The sequence below is a fragment of the Dermochelys coriacea genome, chromosome 17 (genome assembly GCF_009764565.3).
Source record: "Dermochelys coriacea isolate rDerCor1 chromosome 17, rDerCor1.pri.v4, whole genome shotgun sequence".
Lineage (NCBI taxonomy): Eukaryota > Metazoa > Chordata > Testudines > Dermochelyidae > Dermochelys > Dermochelys coriacea.
This window is the reverse complement of record NC_050084.1, coordinates 17,469,279-17,491,912: the sequence shown is the minus strand read 5'-3', so window position 1 is coordinate 17,491,912 and position 22,634 is coordinate 17,469,279. Positions and strand designations below refer to the sequence as shown.

Genomic DNA, 22,634 nt, shown 5'->3' with positions numbered 1-22,634 from the left:
AAGACCTGGAAAACCTGCCTTATAGGGAGAGACTTGTCCTCAAGATGGTTAAAAGAGGACTTGATTATGGTCTGTACATATCTGCATGGGGAAAAGATTGGATAAAGCAGATGAAGGCAAAATGAGAGTCAATGGCTAAAAGCTGAAAGGTAGACAAATTCAGACTAGGAATAAAGGTGCAAATTTTTAACAATAAGGGTAATTTAATTAACCCATGGCACAATTTACCTCAGGATGTGGTACATTCTCTGCTATATATAGCCTCTAACTCAGGACTGGATGTCTTTCTTTCTACAAGGGTCTGTTCTAGCTCAGTCGAAAATTATGGGTTTGATGCAGAACCCCTGGTTGTGTGTTATACAGCAGGTCAGACTAGAATCATAGATATTAAGAATTAGTCCGATTATCACAACGGTCCCTTATGGCCTCAAAAAAAATCTATGACTCTATGGAAGTCAGGGTGCCAAAGCACAGCTCAGCTAAAGCCGTTAAATTTTGTCTGGCTTTGGGATAGAAACTAAAGACAGAGTTGAACTTCATCTTTGAACTCAGACACTCACTCTCTCTCTCTCTCTTTCTCTCTCGTTTTCACAAGCCACAGCAAAATACCAATTTCAAAACACTCCCAAACCTGGGAGTTCAGAATTCAGATATAAATTCAACCTTGACCAAGTTTTGGAGCATTCAGATTCAGGCCTTTAAAGAGAAGCTCAAACTGTGAACTCGGATTGCAACCTGGATCCAAGGATTTGATACAGCTTCTCTCTACTAACAACTACTTGGGACTATCACTTGTGGCATGCTTTCCACCCTGAACCATTAATAAACCCAGATTCACTTGAAACACTCCAAACCTGGAGTTCAGAACTCAGCACAGGCTGACTGAAATATTGATCGTTTATTTTGCAGTGGTACCTAGAAGCCACAAACAACCTATTGTGCTAGAAACACAGTTAGTAAACAACAATCCCTGTCCACAAAGCTTCCAGTCTAAAAGACTGTTTATCTGTAACAGGTGGATAAAAAACAAAGGGCAGGTAAACAAAAACAGGATGTGGTAGTACAGACTAAACTGCATGGAGAATTCATAGCCAAATCGGTAACAGTGATCACTGCTCGCCCCATGCCACCTTATTCAAATGGCAGTTTTCTGAGCCTATTATGGAAGGGATAGGACTTCAAGAAAATTAAGATGGTGGCTTACATATTCTCTTGAATTTTGGGTTCCATTACACAAAAGTTTTGCCTAGCTATGAATAAGGCAGAGTAAAAATTGGGATAGATTTAAAGACCATAAGAGACCATTAAAAATCATCTAGTCTGACCTCCTGTGTAACACAGGCCATACCATTCCACCCAGTTACCCCTAGAACGAAGGCACTAGCTTGTGTTTAATTAAGCATATCTTCCAGAGAGGCGTCCAGTCTTGATCTGAAGACATCAGGAAATGGAGAATCCATCACTTCTTTTGGTAGTTTGTTCTGATGGTTAATCACCTTGGCCCTGGACAATGGTGTTACCCCCTTTTCTTTCTAACAGTAACTATGAGGTTTATTTCCAGGTGGACAGCCCGCTAGAGATGGACAGCCCCCTTCTTGCTAAGGAAAGGACAGAATACTACAGATATGCTGTACTAGAGTAAAGTAATCACGCATCTCTTCATATGCTTCTGGGCATTACACAGGAGCTCTGATGTCAAAATGGGTTCACAAAGGCAGATTCCCTTCACGTAACAGCCAGATTTAAGACCACAACCCTGTCGTAAGACTTCTTCATTCTTTTGGGGCTCTTATGGCTTTGACTAGCCCAAGTTAAAGCACATTTGTCTTACAATAGAGTACGGATGGTTGAGACCAAATTGTATACAACCAAAAAACCTAAATCTTCACCCAAAGCTCAGTGTTGTTGCTTTAAAAAAAAAAAAAAAAAAAAAAAAAAAAAATTTATAAAGTCATGGATTAGGTAGTTCAGAAAAGTTTAATCGCCTTCACTCCTCATCTCTTCCTCTGCACGTCTAGGATCAAGTTTGACCTGGAAGCACTGGAAAAGACAGACTACTCTTCTGTGCTGTGTTGTTGCAGTCATGTTGGTCTTCTGTTCCGTGATTTCTAATCCAACCCTAACCAGGAAGTGCTAGTAATCACGAAAACCTGTTTCTCATGGGCCTCCCACCCCATTTTTGCAGACCCAAGAGTTTTGGAGATACATCTGAGTGTTTTAGTCCTTAACCGAACCTCCCAACACAAACAAAATCCACTCATTCCCCATAGTGCACATGAAGGGAAACGGAGCTCTCTCAGAATGCAGTGCCTCTTAGATGCCTCATGAGAGGCTGTTTGTTTACTACAACATCATGACTATATGCCCCCCCGACACACACACACACACACACACAGTTTGCAATTCAAATCTTGTCAGATGACAAAGGGGCAGAGTTTTCCACAATTAGATTCCTATCTTAATATATGTGAACAAGTCCTAGTAGCAGGCAGATGACAATTGACCAAAGGTGCTCAGAGATGGCCTCCATGCAGTAAGGTGAGTCAAGGTAGCAGCTATTTCCTGCAGTAGAATAGCAGCAAGGTGAAACGGGCCATCAGAGAGTTCCATCTGGGTACATTTTTTCCAATAGCAAAACTCAAGGACCAGCTAATAAAACATAAATCAGTCGGCCAAGTAATTTCCACAGGAACTGGGTAGAACCGGCCAATAGTTCAGGCTTTATTCTCTGCAGTCCCACTTAACAATATAGCATTGTTTGATGCCTGCTGGGTACTGTGGGGCTGCAAAGTGCAAAGTGATGTTTTCGCAAAGAAATTTCTGTGAAGAGGAAATCTCAAGTGGCTGATAACGTGCTTTCAAGCTTTCCTCAAGAGCAGGCAGCCATGAAGCTGGGGCCTTCCCTAGTCACAGCATACTTGGGTGTACATATGTGGATACTAAGTACAACAGAGCACTTCTAACTGCTTTCACCAACCGAAGGGACACAAAACCATCACAAAGTCTCCATTTGAGAGTGTTGTCTGCAATTTTCCAAAAGAGAGGGCCTCACGGGAGACAGAGTTCTTGGAAAATTAAAGGTGCAGTACACAGAGTCATAGTGACACCGCTACATACATTACAACACTAAGCTGGGTGCACCTGTCATTATTTATGCTACTTTAATTATTTGTATTGGTGCTTGTTAATCTCTGCATCTTAGAGGTTTCAAAACTTCACCACTATTATTACCACCACACAGATTTCCTTGTCGCAGAGGTGCTGTGAAGATTAATTCATGTTTAGAGCACTCAAACAGTGCTAAATGTTATTAACTCTCTCTTCAAGTGCTCCCTTTCCTACTCACATCAATCAATCCTTGAAGTCAAGGACCACTGCTAAAATTAGGTAAAGTTCTGTGGTCTGCATCATGTAGGAGGGCAGACCACATGATCAAACATCCACAAAGCCTCTTAGTTGTTCTCCTTCAAATCCCACCTTAAAATTCCCCTTTGCTGTGATGCCTACACGGAACTTAACAGGGAGGCTGCTGATGTGCTGAGACCATTAGGTTAGCAGAACAGTTAATGGTCTCATTGTTTCTTTGTGCTGCTGTCTCTATCCATATTCATCTGTTGTCTGATGTCTTACACTTAGATTGTAAGCTCTTTGGGGCAGGGAGCATCTTTTTATCCAATGTTTGTACAACGCCTAGCCCCACGGGATCCTAGCATGTGACTGGGGCACCTAGGTGCTACAGGTTTCAGAGTAGCAGCCGTGCTAGTCTGTATTCGCAAAAAGTAAAGGAGTACTTGTGGCACCTTAGAGACTAACAAATTTATTAGAGCATAAGCTTTCGTGAGCTACAGCTCACTTCATCGGAGCTACAGTAATGCAAATAATTAATGAATCCTACTACTCAATCGTCCCTTGTGGCCCCAGAATCTATGAAACTAGGAGTTTCCCCCACCTTATGTTCAGCGTAAACACTGCTACAGAAAACAGTGTTCCCCCCTCCCACTTCCCGAAACTTCTGTCCTAACAGAGATGGAATGAAACAACAAACATGAGGCCAATGCGATATTCCCTAATACAGATTTGGGGCAGGAAGTACAACAAACCCAACTTTTGCAACTGTAGCAAAGCTTCAGGCATTCTGCAGCCCGGAAAACAGATATGGCATCACTTACTCATAGGTCATTTGTCGTCAGCTATTCCTTCTCCTCCACTCTGGTTAGTATTTTATGAATTGTGCATATTCGCTTAATTGCTGCATGTGTGTCTGTGATCCAAGTGACTGTTCAACACCAGTGACTACTGCAGAATGATCAGAAAGGCTTCACCTTGCTAGAAATAACAAAAGGTGGCATATGAGGCTCGCTCCCACAGCAGGGAAACGAGAAACTGACTCACATTCAGGGGGAGGCAGCTGCAACTCACACAACTCAGGCTTCACAATCACTCCTGGCAATTTCAGATCATTACAATTTGCTTTCTGCTGAGTTCCTCCCACTGTTGTAATTTATATGAAAGCAGCAGCCAAGGGCAATGACTTCATCTGTGTCATGCACTGCTTCTATCGCTGAAGAAATACCACCCCCACCGTAGGATCCTTGAGTGGCTCAGGTGAGCAAAAAATGGGAAAGCACAGGTTCAAATCCAGCACAGACCAGTATCGATGGAGTCAAAGTTATCATCTGATAGGTGTTCTGTGGCTTCTGTGAAATAACCTACCAATCTTAGCCTTTGATCTTAAAAGCAAAAAAGTTTCCCTTCCTTTCATTAACTAGCAACCATTTGCCATTCTCAGAGGGAGGCTAAGGAGTGAATGAACCTAGAGTTCTCTCATAGGGAAAACTGGAAGCTGGTAAAACTGCCTGGTTTGGACTCTTTGTGGATGGCCCAGCTGGGTGCAGTCTAGATGAGTGTGAAATACCCACCCAAAAGAGATAATGTCTACTGCACTGGGCAACACAGCCTAGGTAGGAGGTGACCTGTCCTCTGTGGAGAAAGAAGTGGTTTGGGACTATTTAGAAAAGCTGGACAAGCACGAGTCCATGGGGCTGGATGTGCTACATCCGAGAGTGCTAAAGGAGTTGGTGGATGTGATTGCAGAGCCATTGGCTGTTATCTTTGAAAACTCCTGGTGATCGGGGGAGGTCCCGGACGACTGAAAAAAGGCTAATGTAGTGCCCATCTTTAAAAAAGGGAAGGAGGAGGATCCAGGGAACTACAGGCCAGTCAGCCTCACTTCAGTCCCTGGAAAAATCATGGAGCAGGTCCTCAAGGAATCAATTCTGAAGCACTTTGAGGAGAGGAAAGTGATCAGGAACAGTCAGCATGGATCCACCAAGGGCAAGTCATGCCTGACTAATCTAGTTGCCTTCTATGACGAGATAACTTGCTCTCTGGATGAGAGGAAAGCAGTGGATGTGCTATTCCTGGTGTAGCGGGATGGACACCCACTCTGGCCCAGAGGGGTTTAAGATAGCCCTGAGAGAGTGCTGGGGCAGGAGAAGAGCTGAGCTGATTAGCTTGAGCAGCCACAGCTGGGGGCCACACCCCAAACAGACCCAGCAGGCCTTATAAAAGCCAGGAGCCGAAAAGCACTCTCTCTCTAGCTCTGAGAGGGAGGGACCTGGCTGCAGAGACCTGAATAGAGGACCTAGTTTGGAGCAGGGCTGGGGAAAGGCCAAGGGAGCCTGGGGAGCTCTGGCCTAGGAAAGCCCCAGGCTGCAGGCTGGGTAAGATCTATTAGGTACGGGGGTTGCAGGGGCAGCCACGGGTAGGCAGAGGCAGCAGGTCCAAACCCAACCTTGCCTGTGATGAGTGGCTCGCACTGCAGTCTGCCCCAGGGCACGGTGGCTAGCTGGTGACTGGCAGGAGCCTACAACTGAGGCAAGATAGGGATAGTGGGTGGGGGGTTCCCCTGGGAGGGGGAGACCCAGAACTGTGGGGTACTGACAGGAGGCAGCATCCAGTGAAAGAGGCACCGGGGTCCTGGGAGGGACATGGGAGCCAGCAGCAAGGCGAGACACTGGCCTGAAGAGGGCGCTCCAGAGGCTGGAAGGCTAATTTCCAAGGACAACCAGCAGGAGGTGCCGCCGGTGGGTCTGCATCCGGTTACACCTTGACTTTAGCAACGCTTTTGATACAGGCTCCCACAGTATTCTTGCCAGCAAGTTAAAGAAGTATGGGCTGGGAATAATGGACTATAAGGTGGATAGAAAGCTGGCCAGATCGTCAGGCTCAACGGATGATGATCAATGGCTCCATGTCTAGTTGGAGGCCAGTATCAAGCGGAGTGCCCCAAGGGTCTGTCCTGGGGCCGGTTTTGTTCAATATCTTCATTAATGATCTGGAGGATGGCGTGGATTGCATCCTCAGCAAGTTTGCAGATGACACTAAACTGGGAGGAGTGGTAATATGCTGGAGAGTAGGGATAGGATACAGAGGGACCTAGACAAATTAGAGGATTGGGGCCAAAAGAAAACTGAGGTTCAACAAGGAAAAGTGCGGAGTCCTGCACTTAAGACGGAAGAATCCCATGCACCACTACAGACTAGGGACCGAATGGCTAGGCAGCAGTTCTGCAGAAAAGGACCTAGAGGTTACAGTGGACAAGAAGCTGGATATGAGTCAACAGCGTGCCCTTGTTGCCAAAAAGACTAACCGCATTTTGACCTGTATAAGTAGGGGCATTGCCAGCAGATCGAGGGACATGATTGTTCCCCTCTATTCGACATTTGGTGAGGCCTTATATGGAGTATTGTGTCCAGTTTTGGGCCCCACACTACAAGAAGGATGTGAACAAATTGGAAAGAATCCAGCAGAGGGTAACAAAAATGATTAGCAAAAAGAAAAGGAGTACTTGTGGCACGTTAGAGATTAACAAATTTATTTGAACATAAGCTTTTGTGAGCTACCGTTCACCGTATGCATCCAATGAAGTGAGCTGTAGCTCACAAAAGCTTATGCTCAAATAAATTTGTTAGTCTCTAAGGTGCCACAAGTCCTCCTTTTCTTTTTGTGGATACAGATTAACACGACTGCTACTCTGAAAAATGATTAGGGGGCTGGAGCACATGACTTATGAGGAGAGGCGGAGGGAACTGGGATTGTTTAGTCTACAGAAGAGAAGAATGAAGGGGGATTTGATAGCTGCTTTCAACGACCTGAAGGGGGGGTTCCAAAGAGGATGGCTCTAGACTGTTCTCAGTGGTAGCAGATGACAGAACGAGGAGTAATGGTCTCAAGTTGCAGTGGGGGAGGTTTAGGTTGGATATTAGGAAAAACTTTTACACTAGGAGGGTGGTAAAGCACTGGAATGGCTTACCTAGGGAGGTGGCCGAATCTCCTTCCTTTGAGATTTTTAAGGTCAGGTTTGACAAAGCCCTGGCTGGGATGATTTAGTTGGGGATTGGTCCTGCTTTGTACAGGGGGTTGGACTAGATGACCTCAGAGGTCCCTTCCAACCCCGATATTCTATGAACTTTGTGTCCTCTGGGCTCCGATCCCAACTTGTCACTCCCAGCAAGATTCATGCATGAGGTGTAGCTTCAGTGTAGTTGAACTTGCGTAAGGGTGCATGTATCACACGAAACACTAGTGACCTCTCAGGGTATGTCTACATTGGGGGGGAAAACCCACGGCACTGCCCCGGCTGGCCCAGGTCAGCTGACTCAGGCTCATAGGGCTAAAAATTGCTGTGTAGATGTTTGGTCTCAGGCTCCAGCCCACGTTCTGTGACCTTCTGCCCGTGAATGGTCCCAAAGCTCAGGTTCCAGCACAAGTCTGAATGTCCACACAGCTATTTTCCAGCCCTGGGAGCCCCAGTCAGTTGACCCAGGCCAGCTGTGGGTTTTTTATCCTCATGTAGCCATACCCTCAGAGGGCCAGATTCATGGGTGGCATGTGAACCCCCACTTTGGAGAAGCTAGCCCGCTGGCCCCTCCCCTACCATCACCCTCATCTGCCAGAGCCCCGAGCTTCCCCCCCCCCACCACCATGGCCAGAGGAGCCCCATCCAAGCTGCCCCAACCCCTGGCATGCCCACCCTGGTCCACCGGCCAGCCCAACCCCAACTTTAGCCGCCGGCTGGCCAAGCCCCAAGCTCCAGGCTGCCAGCCCAAGCTGAGCCCCCGCCAGCTTCAGGGAAGAGGGGGAGTGGCCCGTTACACCCACCGCCCAAGGCAAGATTCCTGTGCCCTTAATCATGCAGCATAATACCTTACTCCTCCATCAATCACATTGATTTCAGTGGGGCTACTCAATGAGTAAAACACAAACTACTCAATGTAGCCCAAAAGGCATAACGGTACCCTGGCCACCTTTCTGGACCAGAGATACTAATGGCTCAGTTTCTATTGTTCTGGACGCTGAGCACCTGTGACAATCTGGTTATTAGGGCTGTTCCTCCAGGTTCTGCCTTCTGACAGTCCATAGAGGAAGACAGACTTGGCAGGTGATGACACCCACAAGCTTCTATTGCCATGGAGAAGCTCCCTGGAGTGACCTATGGAACCCTGCAGAATTCTAGCATTACCCTGCTTTTTCTGTATGTCAGGGGTTAAGCATTCAGTTCCTGGTGTTGGATACTTTCCCCACTTACTGTAAATTAAACTATTCTTTATTCCTTCATCACTCATTTTTCACTCTTGATAATAGCAACTCAGATCCTGTGATTTTATTTTGGTCAGTGTTTATTTCCAGGCTTAAATATCCTCCCCTCTTTTTTAAACTTTTCTCTCCTCCACCCCCAAATCAAACAAACAGCAGAGGTTGTTCAGACCAGAACACATTTTCTCTTCCCTTGGAAAGGAATATCCTCCCATTTGCAGTGTTGTGTAACTTGCAAATGATGGGATGCAAGATGCTGGAGATACAGATACTTGTACCTACTGCCAAAGGCCTTGAGAATTATGAATACAGAAGAAGTCACTTAGGCAGAGAATGTAAATTACTTGCAAGTATTCTCCTTAAGTACTGTGTGTTGCATTCATGGCACATGCAGAAAAGTTAGATAAAAACAAATGCACATGCTGTAAGGTTGCAACATAATGTTATTTCTTAGAATTCAGAACAATATTACACAAGAACCCAAAAAGACAGATACACAAAGCAGGCTGCTCTCCAAAACACAGAAGCAGAACTCATCCGGCACCTTACTATTGGCTGTCTGCAGACTGGCTGCTGCTAGGACCAGACCATACATTTCCCTACAGAGTTCCCTAATCTGCCAACAGGACCAGGAAAACCCTGTTGTTTCATCTAGCATACAATTTGAACAGAGTTTTCAGTACACTGCACTATAAGCTGGTATGTTGAGATAATCTCCAAGGAGCAGGCTCTTGCGCTGAGACAAATCAATTCAACAGGGAAAGAAGGAAGATTTCTGACAGACTGAACAAGTGTAATCTACTCAAGTGATGGATACGTACATAAACAACCCCCTCCCCCCCAAAGTTATCTGACCATTGATGAGAATTTGAATATGCGGGACAAGATGGATCCCAGGTTGCATCAGTTTACGATACAAACATTGAAGCAAATTCTGGTCCCATTAAAGTCAGCAAGAGTTTTGCCAGTGACTTTAACAGGCTGCTACCAAAAAGAAAAGGAGTACCCGTGGCACCTTAGAGACTAACAAATGGCTACACTGCTATTTACACATGCTAGCTTGAGGAGAGCTAGTGTATGCGTACACGAGAAGGGGAATTACATTCCTAGCTCGTAGTGTAGATGCAACCTGAGAAAGAGAGATTAGTTGATTCTCGATACACATTCAGTGCTAGTTCTCACCTTCACAACAGAGAGAACAGTGAGATAGTAAAAAGAAAAGCAGTACTTGTGGCACCTGATTTACCTCTCCAACAGGAACCAATCCAGGCACAACTTTCCAAAGTACTGGGGGATGCTCAACCACATGCCCTGCCCCGTTCCACCCCTTCCCCCAAGGCCCGACGCACACCACGCCTCTTCCCATCCAGTTCCACATCCTCCCCCGAGTGTGCCACGTCCTCGCTCCTTCCCCTTCCCTCCCAGCCTCCTGCAGGCAGCTGAACAGCTGATTGCGGTGGGCGGGAGGCGCGGGGAGGGAGAGGGAGGTGCTGACCTGTGGGGCCTGCCAGCAGATGGGAGGCACTAGGAGGGTGGGGAGGAGCTGATGGAGGAGGGGCTCAGCACCAACCATTTTTTCCCCGTGGATGCTCCATCCCCAGAGTACCCACAGAGTCGGTGCCTATGAATCCAGGACCACTAAACTCACTTCATACAGGCTACTGATCTGCCATCAGATGGCAACATTTCTCAGTCAATACTGACCTGGGTTAATGATGAACCGGTAAACTAATACCAATCATCTACATCAATTCATAGATTGTAAGGTCAGAAGGGACCATCTAGTTTGACATCCTATATACTATAGGCCATAGAACTTCCCAGACTTAATTCTGGTTTGAACTAGCTAGAGCTGATCTTTCAGAAAAACATCTAATCTTGATTTAAAAATGACCAGTGATAGAGAATCACCACAGCCCTTGATTAGTTGTTCCAATGGTTAACTGCCCGCACTGGTAAAAATTTGTTCCTTATTTCCAGTCTGAATTTGTCTAGCTTCAACTTCCAGCCAATGGATCGTTTTATGTCTGTCTTTGCTTAAATCATCAAATATTTGTTTTCCATTGTAATACTTATAATCTGTGATCAAGTCACGCCTTAACCGCTTCTTTGTTAAGATTAGATTGAGTTTCTTGAGCCTTTTATCACTATAAGGCATGTTTTCCAATCATATAATCATTCTTGTGGCTCTTCTCTGAATCCTCTCCAATTTACCAACATCCTTCTTGGAGTGTGGACACTAGAACTGGACACAGTATTCCAGCAGCAGTCCTGTCAGAAGCAAACAGAAGTAATATAACTTCCTGACTCCTACTTAATATATTCCCCTGTTTATAATACCTATAATCTCTCCTGCACTGTACATGGAGAGCCAGTACATATTAAATGATAATGACAGGCACATTTACTGCAAATCAGATGTAGCCAGAAACTCAAATCTCAATAACGCAAATTTTAAGGGGTTGACAACCAAACCCATATCTACATTCCACAATTTGGGCCTGTCTCTTTAAGGGGCTGAACCAGAACCACAAATCTGAATATATCCAAAACCCAGAGCTGAACCCAACTTCTGCAGCTCAGGTCCACCTGTACTGTAAATCACATATACAGCATTTTGAGCCTTGGTAGGGAGCCTTCAAGGTCTGATAGGTCACTAGACTACAAACAGCCCACTAGATTAGGCCCTTCATCTCTGCCACTTATTTGCTGTGTGTCCTTGGGCCCTCATCTTTCGATGGAGACAATAATGCTTTACACAAAGGTGGGTAAGTGCTTTGAGACCAACAGATGAAGAGTGCTATAAGTCTAAGAGGTATAATCAAATGAGTTCAGGAAAGTTAGAAGAAAAACGCAAAAAAAGAAGTTTGGGTATTGATCTGCCTTTTGTTTCAGACACTAGAGTTGAGAGATGGCTGTTTTAAGAAATCTCCTGAAAGAAACTTGGGCTAATTAGGGATTGTGTATTCTTGAACCGTATAAGCTGGGTGGTTTTCAGTAAACTGGGGGTGGGGAGTTTTGATCCTTTATTTGCCTAGTGGGAGATTGTTAGTGCTAGAATGAGCCTGATGTCTGAAGGCATTTCTGTAGAAACAATGACAAAACGGTAATGCTACCCTTCATTTTGGCTTCCAAAATAGCTTGCTTTTCCAGAACCTCTCATAATTCAATAGAATGGAATCTGCAGGAGAAACAATTATGTAAACAGGAACTGGTTAAAAGATTCACTGTTAAAAAAAACCTGCTTCTGTTGCAAATGCTGCATAGTGAGAGCCAGAAACAATCAACGACATCACTCATTGGCGCGCGCACATCTGTGTGTGTGTATACACGCATATATCCCAAAATGGAAAAATACTACAATAATATATTCTCCACCATAATGTTATTACTAGGCCTCAATCAGGAAAAAGGGATTCATTACAGAAGGCACAAATACATAGGAAGAGACAGTCCCTGCCCTGAAGAGCTTACAAATGAAATTTACACGTCACTATGAATTTAGCTCTAAGCCTTCAACATAAGCCAGCAGTGCACAGATGCAATTTAGATTTCTACTGACATGTACAAATAGGCACTTAGTTCCAAAGACTTTAAAGGCCAGAAAGGATCATTAGATCTAGTCTGATTCCCTGTATAACTCAGGCCTTTATCCTGCACTGTAGGTTCCTTTGATACAAATAAACAAAACACAACCAGGAACAAAAGTGTGTCCTGTCTACTCTAGGATTACAATTGTGTTCAACATGTATTAAAATATGAATAAAACTAAGTGGACACACACACACACAAAGAGGAATTGGAATCCCAGCAAGGAATTTAAGCAGGTGATCCAACCAAAGACCACAGAAACAAAACAGAAAGACATACAAACTCCCACTGGTTTTCTCTGAGTCATGATGTTCACACAGAAAGGATGTTCAGGCCCAAGGTTAGACAGGGGAGAAGGAAAGACAAACCTTACGCTCTGCCACAGCCAGCTGCAGCTCAGAGACCTGAGCAGCCATCACATAGTGAACCAAAACAAGGGCTGGCATTGCACCTGGGTCCAGTGTGATGAGGGAGCATTTCAGAAGCAAAGGCTCTGTGAGGAGAGGTGGTGAACAGAAGCAGCTTTGGCAGATCTCATTAGCAGTTACACAGGAATAGGGAATGACCAAAGGGATTGCACTGCTCTAGACTCAGGCTGTTTTCCAGTATCCTAGGTACGTCCTTTGTTTATTTCCCCTTGTGTTTTTCAGACCACCACCCAGGGAAGGAGGGGCTTGGAGCTGCCTCCATTCAGGCTAATAATTTAGACAGAAAAAAGTACCAAAAATTCATTCATGACAGTGCAAGGAAAAAAAAAACACCTCTGCAAAAGCTGGGCAATATTGTTTTATTGAGTTCCTATGTCAAACGGCAGGAGACAGGTGCAGGGTATAGCCACGTCTGCCCATTTGGCATCTGGTTGACTCAGTCGTGCCCATGCTGAACTGGAGACACCCAAAGAGGCCTGATATTCAGGAAATGCTGAGCACCCCCCATCTATGTGCCAGGCCCCTTTAAAGTGTCTCAGGTTGGGTACCCAAAATTTCAGGAACTGAAAATCACTAGTTACTTTTGAAAATCTTGGTCCCAGGGTCTGTCCAACATCACAGAGCAAGTCAGTGGCGCAGCTGAGCAGGGCAGCCAAGGTTTCCTGACTCCATGCAAGACCAACCCCAATCACCCCCAGCAACAGTGTATCGGGGTTTCCTAAGATGATGTGCTGTTTATTTGCAGTGCAGGCCTCTTCAGGTGTCTCCAGTTCAGCATGGGCATGACAGTCAACCAGATGTCAAATGGGCAGACGTGGCTATACCCTGTGCTTGTCTCCTGCCATTTGACACAAGAACTCAATTAAACACAAAGGCGGGGAAGAAAGTCAAGGCAGAGAAAGGGAGTGATGCAGCAGCAGAGCAAAAGGGAGGGGACATGTGCCAGTCAGTTGTTTTTTCATTGGGGACCAAAAAGAGGGGGCAAGGTGTGTGTGTGTTTTTGGGGGGGAACAGTCCTGAAGGACTAGGCTCAAGTGCATTCCCCTAAAAGCCACCTGCAAAATGTGTGTACCAATATTAACGTAAGGAGATTTGCTCAATGATACGGGGGAGCCAACTTCGCACATTCTCAGACTGTAGGATTTTATTTATATGCAGCTCCGTGTTTCCCACAGAAATGCCCAGCTTCACACACTTCAATACACAAGGTCTAGTTTCACCTGTAAATATGTACGTGGCGAACTGGCCCACAGCAACACTCTGACAAGTCAGACCAGTGTGCTGTGGCAGGACAGGAAGCAAAAGAAAACTTCCTTCCCCTATGCGATAACATTGGCAGCATGGTTAACCCAGTGCGTCTCCATTCAGTTATGGTTGAGACTCTCGCTCTGGGGAAGTTTCCTGCAATTCTGTGGAGTGAAATTGCTCAGATCTGCACTGAGCTGTCTGTTTCCTTGGTGACAGAGCAGGGATTAATGCTATATGTCCTTAGCTGGTGTTTGCATCTAGTGGGGAGGCTGGAGGTGGTGCCAGGCTACACAACCTACCTCCTTCCTGGCTGGTGAAAGCCAATAAGGAAGTCCAGGGTTGCTGGTAAAGGGACCTCATTCAGAGAGAAGGAGCAGGGTGCTAGCTGCCCTTGAGGAAATTATTGTAAGGTTTCTGCTCAAGAGAGTACTTGACATTGACCATCTTGCTAGTGACCAACTGGTATACAGTCTTCCTATTCTAGGATTGGAGAAGATTGTGGTAGGGCAATGCTGGAGGTATTCTATGGAGCTTTTTGATTTTTTTACCCGTGAATCACGCTTCAGAACTAAACATAGAAACTAGGCTGGTTGCATTGGTTATTCTCCTCTTGGGGCGGATGAGGATAAACAGCCCATGCTGAATTTGTTAAGCCTTCCAAGTTGCCTTTGTTACTACTAGCCATCGAGAGCTGTGCAAACCCTAGCAGACTTTACTTGCAAACCCTAGCAGAGGGGGATGGAGTCTCTCAGTGGATCTGCTCCTTTTCATGTGAAAGGTCCCAGAAGGTAAGTTTTGGGAAGTTACGCATTCACCTCAAGGGTCCCTTCAGTTGAGATCCTGCAGGGTTCTCGTTTGTTCCACTCCTGTTCATTATGTATGCGAGGCCCTTTTCGGGCTTAGTGAGGAAATGTGGAACACGGTGTCTTTGCAACGGTGACACCTACCTCTGTCCATCATCTACCCCACTTTATTCAGTGGAACAAATGACGCAGTCTGAATGAGAGCAGGGCTTGGATGAGGGCTTGTTGGCTCATGCCAACACTCCCCTGTGCAGTAGCAAGGTAGTTACATCATACCCATGTAAACTACAGGGAAACTGAAGCACAAAGAGGGCTACATTTTCAAAGGCACCCTCCAAATTTGGGTAACTCAGTACTCACCATGATCCAGACTCCAATTCGGAAGACAGGATACTGGGCTAGATGGACCTTTGGTCTGACCCAGTATGGCCGTTCTTATGTTCTCACCGATCACCTCCTACGGCTAGAGGGAAGCAAGGACCTGACATTTCAGATACAGAAACCAGGAAAAACTACGCTTTACTGAAAGGGAGTTGAAGCCTTTTCTAAATACAGAGAAGCCACAGGGGAGAAAGAAAAGGAGTACTTGTGGCATTTTAGAGACTAACAAATTTGAGCATAAGCTTTCGTGAGCTACAGCTCACTTCATTGGATGCATTCAGTGGAAAAACAGGGGAGAAAGTGTATTGGGATTAATCATATCCCCACAGACTATTGCCTAAAACATGATGCTGTGGGAAGGTTACTGTGTATATGAGCACACTGTGCATGAACTTAAGCCCCTGCTCATACTAACAGGAAGCGCTTGCTAAATTCTCCCATCCAAAGAGTTTAAAGAAATTCACAAATGTGAATTCTACTAAATCTCTATGAAACAAATCCTTGGCTCCTTAAATGGACATCTCCAACTGCAGGGTTCAAAAGCAGCCTCTACCTGTTAACATTTCTTCTCTTGGGGCTTTATCCAAAGCCCATTGAGCCATCTGTCAAGGTAAGTGGTGGATTCTCCATCTCTTGATGTCTCCCGATCAAGACTGGATGCCTTTCTGGAAGATAGGTTTTAGTTATACAAGTTATTGAGCTCAATGCAGAAGAAGTAACTGGATGGAATTCTATGCCCTGTATTACACAGGAGATCAGACTGGATGATTTAATCATCATTTCTGGGTTTAAAAATACATTCAATCAATGGAAAGGCTCCCATTTGATTTCAATAGGCCTTAGATCAGCCTCTTGAAGAGGAAACCATGGGAAAACCCAATCCTTGGGATACTAGGCATCTCTGAAGCAGTCTCACATATAGTAACACAGACATTTGTATTTTTCTTATTAACCTGGGTGAGGCTAGCCATGCCCACCATTCATCTCCGGGATATTTTCTCAAAGTCTGGTTCCTTCCACCATTTGCTCAATGAAAATTATTTCCTCGGTATTCTGAAGCCACTTGTGAGCTTTAATACCCTCCATCTGAAAGATGGCCCAGTCAGTCACTTGTAGCTATATTCCCATCACTCTCTAGTTGAATCAGTCACCCACTCACTGCTTAAGTCATATCCATCAAATAAAGAGCAAAAAAGAATTTGAGCTACTCATATACCTTGACTGGTTCTAAATGAAGCGTAACCACTCAGGAAAAAACAGATGTCCTTGTGAACAGAGCTCAGCGAAAACACGGAATTTTTTGGACAGAAATTTATATGGGAAGATTTTTTTTTGTAAAAGATGCCTGTAAGATTATACTGGTCGTATTTTATATTAAGGTTAATTTACTGATGATTTATAAAGGGTTTATAAACGTTACGAGCATGTTACAGTCATGTTCTAGAGTTCTAGAGTTAAGTCCATCGGTACAAAGAGTTACAGATGGCTATGAGCCAGAGTTATCAAGCAACTTATTTGGCCCGCTGGACTCTATAGCACTTGATTTGCCATTTATTAAAACCTCTATTAATAATGTATTAACCCTTTGTAAACTATTAATAAATTGACCATGACTGTAAAGTATGACTGATATATTTGTGAGAAGTTTGGCATCTGATTCAGATTTCACTCAATGGCAACAGCAGATTGGTTTATTTTACATAGCTATTGTTTCAGGATCATACAATACACAACAATTCTCCACTGCAGAGTTGGCCCCTTGCTACTAAAGAGTTTTGACCATTACCCTTTTCCCTTCAGAGTTACACTGCAGGAGAGAAGACTACTTGCGTCACCTGCTTTAGATTGAAAAGGCTGCCCAGATGTGTGTGCAATCCAGATGTGTCTTTTTGGTGAACATACTGAACTCCTCATGCATTGCTGGAAATTTTGCATAAATGCAGGACTGTATCTAAGCAAACAGATGTGTTATATTACTGGGTTTATTTTATTGCAGCTGGCAGCTCCGAAGCAGTTAGACTTTTATATAGTATTTGACAGATTTCTATTTAATAAAACACTCCAGGGCATATATTATTGGGGATTAACACGTACCTTGTGTGTGATGTTCAGCACAGGGCTGAGTGATATACAAGAACCTAGAGGGCTTTCTTAGCCCTATAGTGCGCACACCCAGGAGTGCTTTATGGAGATAAAACAAACTAATCAAAAATACTATTTTACACTTGTTAAATATTTAGAAATTATTCTCAGGAAACAAGACAATAAATAGCAATGAAATTAATGTTAAACAGGGTTCTAAAAAATGATTTTGGTGCTGATTTGCAGATTTCCAGCAGAAACAGGGCATATTTTCCAGGAACTGAGCCCAGACCAAGGCTGTGATCCTGCAAACTGATCCATGCAGGCCAAACCCTGCATCCATTGATTTCAACTGGGATAAACAAGGTTTCCCTTCTGTGAATCAGCTTGCAGAATGAGGAGTTGAATGAATAAGTTGTGCTCAAGTTGCAATCCTGAGTGATAAGGGAAGGAATCCCTCAAGCCCCAGTGGTTTCCCTGGGACGGAATGGTAAGTCCACGTTGTTGCAGACATACCTGCCTGTGCCCATGCGAACCCAAACTGAGCCCTTGAGTCCTGCCACATACTAGTGCTGCTACCCCAGAATAGCCCTCCCTGGTCTGGTCTGCGTTTGTCTATATGCAAAGAGCTCACAGATATTTCCCACTCTGAGTGCCATTTTAGATTAAGGCAAAGAGCAACAGAAAGAAAACAAAAATAAAGCCCTCGTGTGAGAGCACTCAGTGTTCCTGTTGCCTCTGTGTCATCTCAGTCTCACAAAATGGCAACTGCCTCTGCAAAGAGTAGATCCTCAGTTAGCGTAAACTGTCATAGTCCCCAGAAAGTTAAGGGATTCTGTACACAGAACACAAGATCTCCTAGCTACTTGCCCCACATTGATGCTTCTCTCCTTTCCTTTTTAGGATCTGCTACATTCATTTGAAACTTGACCTCATCTGCATTTCTATTAGGCCTTAAAATTTCTACTTGCTGCTCTCCATGAACGCTTTTTCCCCTGTGAAACAAAGGAAATCAAAATGCATTAAGAGATCCAGTTTTACAGAGAGCTTTACCATCTTTTCCAGTCGCTGCTGATAGTCAGGAAGTTGTTGAATTAACGCAGTACATGTAGCGATCAATTTAAGGGGGACAAACTATTCAGCTATTGGATTAACTAAATCAACCTCACAGCATGGCACCTGGTGAATTTCTTTAACCCACTTTGCAGAATTTTTTAAAATCTTGGCTTTAACGTGAGTCGATTGGAGAGTATAAAAAAAAAAAAAGAGACTAAGAGGTTCCACAAACCAAGGTTCAATATGTAGAATCAAGATAGGCTAGAATTGTGGCACAAGAGGATATAAATATTCGTTACATCTGGTCAAAAATGGTAAGTTTCACCTCCTTAAAATGTAAATAAGTTTTAATTTAATTTGAAGAAATTTTTCATTTTGTTTTAGCAGAGAAAAAAATCCCACTATTATTTTAAAATTTCTCTCTCCTCCTCCTCTCCCAGACCCCAGAAAAATGGGGGTGTCTGAAAAAGTGGGATTTTCCACACACCTTTAATATGAAAAAACTTGATTTTGTCAAAAAGTTTTCATTGGGAAGTTGTCAAAGAATGAAAAATTCCAACAAAAATGAAGTTCTATTACCAAAAAAACCCCGTTGCTGTGGAAACCAAATTTTTCAGGAAATACTTTCTTCATGGGAAGTTTTTTTTGTTTTTTTTTGTTTTTTACAGATCTGCTACCAATATTATGAGATCCTCTTATGCAAGAGGACAGAGCACTTATGGATACTTGAATTAAGTGTCACAACATCCCTGTGAGGCAGGTTAGGATCATTATCTCTATTTATAGACAGGGAAATTGAGGCATGAAGGTTTCAGAGTAGCAGCCGTGTTAGTCTGTATTCGCAAAAAGAAAAGGAGTACTTGTGGCACCTTAGAGACTAACAAATTTATTTGAGCGTAAGCTTTTGTGAAGCAAGCTGTAGCTCACAAAAGCTTACGCTCAAATAAATGTGTTAGTCTCTAAGGTGCCACAAGTACTCCTTTTCTTTTTTTTTTGAGGCATGGAGAAAACTCATCCAAGCTCATGCAAGTGGAAGCATAAAGTTAGCCCACATCCTTGCTGAACACTAAACTGTGGAAGGCTTCCATTCTCACATGGAAGTCTTGTTGCAGCCTATAGCAAATGTTCATATTAACGAACACCTTGCCATTAGCACTATAACCTGAATTTGGTTTCACACTAAAACCTAAGAGAGCTCCTTCTATGGAAGCAGTTCTTTGCTAGCAGACAGCAGATTTACCAAACCAAAGGTTGGTGTGTTTTCAGAGCGTCCTTGTAGGATGGCACCAAAGCTCTAGTGAAAGTTTCACTGCTGGAGAAAAGACTGATTTCCAGCAAAGGCAAAAAGGGAAAACACTGGGAAAAATTTAATTCAAGTACAGACACGGTAGGAAGCAGCCTTCCTCCACCAACTCCCCTGTCTTCCTTGTATTTATCACATGATTAGGATACGTCTTCACTACCTGCTGTGAAGTAAAAAGAAAAGGAGTACTTGTGGCACCTTAGAGACTAACAAATTTATTAGAGCATAAGCTTTCATGAGCTACAGCTCACTTCATCGGAAGTAGTGATCGATCTATTGGGGATTGATTTATTGCCTCTCGTCTAGATGCAATAAATCAATCCCCGAATTGACGCCTGTACTTCACTTCGGCAGGAGGAGTAAGCGGAGTCGACGGGGGAGCCGCCGCGGTTGACTCGCCGCCGTGAGGACGGCCAGGTAAGTCGAACTAAGATACTTCGACTTCAGCAATGCTAATAGCGTAGCTGAAGTGTGCATCTTCGTTCAAACCCCTCCCACAGTGTAGTCCATGGGATATACCTACGACACATGCACATCGTGGCCATACGCGACAGGATGGCAACTTTGCAGAGAACTCAGATCCCTCCTGCTCCAAAAGCTACTTGATCTAAAAAGGAGAAACTCTGTTAGCAGCGCATGGCCTGAAAGAGCACAGCAGTTCAGATTCTGTTAGCAGACAACAGGCATGCGCTTACACTCGCTCACACTCCAGCCAGTTCATTACAACTTGTACCTACTGCTGCTGCAAACATCTGGTACTGCAGGATTAGACTGGACAGATACTTCTACAAAACGAAAAGGAGGACTTGTGGCACCTTAGAGACTAACAAATTTATTTGAGCATAAGCTTTCGTGAGCTACAGCTCACTTCATTGGATGCATCCGATGAAGTGAGCTGTAGCTCACGAACCTTATGCTCAAATAAATTTGTTAGTCTCTAAGGTGCCACAGTCCTCTTTTTTCTTTTTGCAGATACAGACCAACACGGCTGCTACTCTAAAACCTTCTACAAAACAGTGACATACATCAGCAGGTTCCAGCATGAGACAACACAACACCCACCCCAGCAATAGCTAGTAGCACCTGAAACACCTCCTCATCTATTGTTGGGAGTGGACTACATCCACCCTGATCGAATTGGCCCTGTCAACACTGGTTCTCCACTTGTGAGGGAACTCCCTTCTCTTCATGTGTCAGTATATTTATGCCTGCGTCTGTAATTTCACTCCATACATCCGAAGTGGGGTTTTACCCACAACAGCTTATGCTCAAATAAATCTGTTAGTCTTTAAGGTGCCACCAGGCTCCTTGTTGTTTTTGTGGATACAGACTACCATGGCTACCCCTCTGATACTTGACACTATGCTGTAGTTAGCATTACGTATCATTCCCACAGAAGAGCTGATCTTTTCAGTGGCATGTTCTCTGGCACAAATGGTCCTGGACATTAGCAATGACTTGTTACTCGTCTGAGCTCTAGCTACTAGTGTATACCCAGTATTTATTCACACCATGCCCAAGGCCCCGCTCTCACATTATAAATAGTTGGCTTGTTGGTATAATCCATACAAACACCGAACAAGAAAAATAGAGTACATCATCGTGAGGATTAATCTACCTTCTGTGCTCTGGTTATAAACAGAGCATGCACCCATACACCGGCTCACTGTAAATACTTACCAGTTTTCCCTTCACCTCCAGGAAGGAGCTGCCCTTGTCATTTGAGATTTAGGCTGTTGTGAGTATCACAAACACATTTAGAAAGAAGGCCAGTTTTTCTCCCCGACTAGAGCCCAACCTAATGGCTTTTTTCTCCAACTGCATCACCTCGTAGGAAGTTACAGAATTATTAACCCTTGTTGGATTTCACAAACCATTTTATAGGTATTAAATTGGCCCTTGCGACACTCCAGATAATATTTCGCGAACGACTTTGTTCTACAGAGGTCCAGAGAGATTACATCACTTGCCAAGATCACACATTGAATCAGGGGCTTCCTGGCTACTGGACTCAATAGCCTTGTGAATCCTTCATTAGTAGTTGAACTGCAAACGCAGTTCTTCCCCCGAAGGAATCCAGCCAAACCGTTCTCTGGGCCATGCCCAGCATGTCAGCACAACTGTAGTGGAAGCAGTCGCCCAAACATTAAGAAGCGCCTGAAATATTTTAGAAAAATTTCCACAAAGGCTTTAGGGAAGGCTAGCCCTCCCCCTTGCCCCAGGGGCTACAGCTTCAGAGCCGTGTCCCCTATATTCAACCTCTAAACAATGAATGTGCCAGAAGCTTCTTCCCACGTGAAATAGCTGCTTGCACAACACTGAAACCTTGGCACAAAACTTTCCGACTGTTACTCTAAGAGTTTAGGGTGCACTTGGTTCAAAATAGGGGGAGGAAGGGTGGTAGAGAAGATGAGAGCCTTTTACATACCCATTCTTCATGGTCCTCACTGCAGCAAAACATGGTGGCTCAAAGAGCCAAGAATAGTGGCTCCTCGTGTGACAGCTGCTGACTCAGGGCATTTTAGGAGTTATTGCTCTTTAAGACTAGTAGAACAAGCTCGGGGGTGGGTGTCAGGAAAGTTGATTTCTATTCCTGGCACTGTCTTGCTTGTGACTTCTTGGGCAAGTTGCATCATCTGTGGCTCAGTTTCCCTACCTGTAAAATGGGCATATGGTGATGGCTACCTTCCTTTGTGAAATGTTTTGAGACCTATGGATGGGAAAGGACTAAGTGCAAACATGAATGCCCTCCTTCAGGAGATTGTGCCAGAAGAACTCATAAGAGAGCCTCCCCTGAGGCAGTCACTGACTTGGAGTGAAGGATTGAGTGTGCATGAGCAGAGAGAAGGCTCTTGAGGTGAACAAGGAAGGAGAGTCTTGTGGCTAATGCACACTGGACTGGGACTCTCAAGATCTGGGTTCAGTCCCCAGTTCTGACACAATCCTGGTGTGACCTCAAACAGGTCACTTTCTCTCTGTGTGTCTCAGTTCCCCATGTAAAATGGGGATAACAATCCTTCCTTTGTCTATTTAGATGGTGAGCTCTTTGGGGGTAAGGACTGTCTCTTACTACATACATTATACACACAGTCCCTTGCACATGGGGGCCCAGATCTCATCTAGGTGCTACTGTAACACAAATAA

The 22,634-nt window shown here is 44.4% G+C and overlaps 1 long non-coding RNA gene across 2 annotated transcripts in view; it reads right to left on the bottom strand.

The window, feature by feature from the left end:
* The window catches only part of LOC119844766, a 31,838-nt gene extending 27,377 nt beyond the window's left edge, over positions 1 to 4,461 (bottom strand). For both annotated transcript variants that reach the window (XR_005289391.2, XR_006276170.1), the window contains exons 1-2: positions 4,420 to 4,461; positions 4,170 to 4,326 (exon numbers count right to left, since the gene is read on the bottom strand). This is a non-coding gene — a long non-coding RNA (uncharacterized LOC119844766). The remainder of the gene's footprint in view (positions 1 to 4,169; positions 4,327 to 4,419) is intronic.
* Positions 4,462 to 22,634: the final 18,173 nt, after the last annotated feature.